The sequence below is a fragment of the Mesoplodon densirostris genome, chromosome 1 (genome assembly GCF_025265405.1).
Source record: "Mesoplodon densirostris isolate mMesDen1 chromosome 1, mMesDen1 primary haplotype, whole genome shotgun sequence".
NCBI lineage: Eukaryota > Metazoa > Chordata > Mammalia > Artiodactyla > Ziphiidae > Mesoplodon > Mesoplodon densirostris.
Genome location: NC_082661.1, coordinates 17,074,532 through 17,077,768, shown reverse-complemented (window position 1 = coordinate 17,077,768; position 3,237 = coordinate 17,074,532). Strand labels below are relative to the sequence as shown.

Below are 3,237 nucleotides of genomic sequence, written 5' to 3'. Positions count from 1 at the left end.
GGACAGGGAATAGAAAGATCGGGAGGAAGAAGCGGCGAGAAGGAGGAGGAACGAGAACTAGGAGAGACTTTTTTTCCAAGGGAGAAGCTGGACAGCACAGGGTACACTGGACTCTGAGGTGGTTTTGCATAAATAAAGGGCAACAGTCAGCTTCTAAGTTCTCCACGCGTGCGCACGCGCACACAGGGAGGGAGGCGTCCCACGGCTGTCATGACTGGCCAATCAAAAACAGAACATCGCAAATGACTTGTGAAACCAGAGAGTTCATCCACGGTGATACCAAGATGTCCAACAGCCGTGACTCATACAGCATGAACTCCGAGTGGTTCTCGTCCACCTTGGCCAGGGCCAGCAGCGCACGGGCAGCCTGCCGCATCATGCCCACACTAGCTGGCTCAGAGGGCGGGTTCTGCGTGTGGAGCAGGCTGGCCTGGCTCTGCTGGAACCGTGTGGCAGCAAGGCTATCCTCCAGGAAGCCCAGGAGGTCGCCGATGCTGCCTTTCTGCACTGCAGTGGCACGGGCTGCCACGCTGTCACCCCGTGCCAGGTTGGCTAGCAGTACTACAGCCATCTCCCGGCACACCAGGTTCTTCTGGTCACTGAGGAAGTGCACCATGGTGCTGTACAACTTCTCCAGGCGGCTGAAGGGGGGTGTGGCCAGGATCAGGTCCACATTGCTGTCCTGGATGCTGAGTTTGCTGAGGGTTTCCAAGACCAGTCTCTGCGGGGGAGAGGACGGCGTTGGGGCCCAGGGTGGAGAAGGGGTCCTGGGCTCAGCTGAAGGGCAGACTGCCTAGTGTAGGAGTCCATCCAGGACAGGCAGGCAGATGCCCTCGGGGTATGGGGAGAGGTCCAACTGCCCCGGAATGTTGGCGAGCGTGACCAAGGGGTTTTCCCGAAGCATCTCCAAGCAGTCCACTCCACTCCACTTTGTTGCAGCTCACCCCTTGGTCCTGCTTCCCCTCCTTCTCATAAGTCAGTGGCACCTGCTTCCGTTCTGGGTGCTTGTGGTGCAGAAGGGTCAGCTTGCCCAGGATCAGCAGCAGCCCCGGGTGCTTGGACATCTCAAAGTCGCTGCCCAGCACAAATGACAGACTTCAGATGGTACTGGAGACACAGTCGCAGCGTTTGGTTAGGGAATCCTACCAGCCCAGAAGGGTACACAGTGGGGTCTCATCTTTACCGTGGGGTCCATCTTCTAGGATCTGATGTTCCGATGGCTCTGTGCTGGGCTGATGCCAAATGGAAACTTGCTGCTTTCCTTGGTGGCCTCTACACTCTTAGCTCCCTCCTCGGTCAATGTGCTATACCGGGTGGACAGCATGTCATCCATAGTGGCTGTGATCCATTTTCCTGGAGGGCCATCGGTCGGGGGGCCTTCCTGCTTTGTTGTCCCTGGTGTACCCTCTACTGCTGTGACATACTTCCGAGTGACTGGTGGGCAGGGTACATGAGGCCGGGAAGGCAGCAGCTCTGTTTTGCTCTCAAAGTGGGTCTGGATATGCTCAGTGGTGTCCCCCGCCACCAATCCGCCAGTGCAGCAAGCCACTGTCAAACTCCTGCACGCGCCCAGGCTTATCTGAGCTGTCCACCACAAACGGGTCGTTCTTTTGCATGAGCTTTACTGGAAGCCTGTCAAACTTACTAATCAGTTTCTCCTCACTATTCTCTGAGGCGGCTTTGTCCTTGCCCGCAAAGGCCATCTCCTCATCATTTTCAGTTACTTCCTCAGCTTCCTCCTCCTCTAGTTTAGGACCTAGAAGGTCTTCCTCCTCCTCCCCCTCCACAGGAGCTGGACTAGACGCTTTGCTGAATCTCCCAGCGTCCAGTAGTGTTCTCTGTCCTGGGTCACCCACCTCATACTCCTTTAAAATGCCAAAGATCTCAATCAGGCAATGTCAGAAATATTCCACAAGGAGCCCTAGCAACCCTGGGAGCTGCCTGAGGTTGAAAGTCACGATGCTGTTGTCATCATACAGCAGGATGTTCGTGGTGCCTAATGCCCACATGCTCTCTGCCAGCAGCCCAGACTTGAGGGCCGTGATTACCCGCCATGCCTCCAGGGCTCCGATGTCTTTCGTCATGAGCCGGCTCCTCTGCTTCAACACAGGCTGTGTGGCTTCAACGGAGCCAGGTGGGAAGGTGACGTCCCGCCGGATCATAGTGGGCTGCACAGGGGCAGGTGCTATGTGTGAGGCAGGTACTGGGGGACCTGGCTTCTGCATCTTCATCCCAGAGTGCAGAAATGGAGACTTGCTAGGAGAGGTGCGGTTCTCCATTGGCCGGGGCAGGGGAGCAGGGCTAGATACCTGAGGAATGTGATTCTGCATGCTTGGTGGGAGATGGTAGTTGGGTGGAGGGGGCCTTGTCATGGGGGGCACGGGGGCAGAAGGACCATATGGGGGCTGGCGTGTGCCACGGGAAGGCCATGGGCCTTCAGGGTTGGCTCTGTGATCCGTGTGCAGCATTTCGTCTGTTTGGTTCACGCCGTGATAGACAGCGCCTTGCAGGGCAGAGTCCGTGCTCTGCCTATTGGCGTAATTGTAAACAAGTGCTTTTTTTTTTTTTTGCGGTACGCGGGCCTCTCACTGCTGTGGCCTCTCCCGTTGCGGAGCACAGGCTCTGGATGCGCAGGCTCAGCAGCCATGGCTCGCGGGCCCAGCCGCTCCGCGGCATGTGGGATCCTCCCGGACCGGGGCACAAACCCGCGTCCCCTGCATCGGCAGGAGGACTCTCAACCACTGCGCCACCAGGGAAGCCCAAGTGCTTTTTAAAGATCATTTCTCAAAGGTCAGAAATAATTTATTGTGTGTCAGTCCAGTTTGGAGAGATGAGAAAGGTGCTTTGTTCTTCTTTTAAACGTGACCACATAGACACATACACACAGAATTACAAAAGCTTCTCAGGCAAAAATACATGGTCTAGGTCCACAGACTCTTACCTGAGAGGCTGTAGGGGCAGATATGTTTTAGAATTCAGGATTTGGGGGATTCTAGGAAGACAATACGGTACACAGATTACATATTACAGAACATCTTAAGCAGGGTCCCAGGTCAGCATTCCATAATAAAACATTAATGTCTTTGCAGCGAAATGTATGATGGTTCATACTGAGTAGATAAATAATGACTATAAAAAGCCTCACGCCAGTTCAGGTCAGATCTTACTGCCAAATGAGTTCAATTCAGGTTGCATTTACTCTCAAGTGAGTTATGGAAAAAACTCTATCTTCAGAGC

At 54.7% G+C, this 3,237-nt stretch overlaps 1 pseudogene; it reads right to left on the bottom strand.

Annotated features, from left to right (window-relative positions):
* Positions 1 to 208: 208 nt before the first annotated feature.
* LOC132491889 (AT-rich interactive domain-containing protein 1A-like) lies at positions 209 to 2,483 on the bottom strand (annotated as a pseudogene).
* Positions 2,484 to 3,237: the final 754 nt, after the last annotated feature.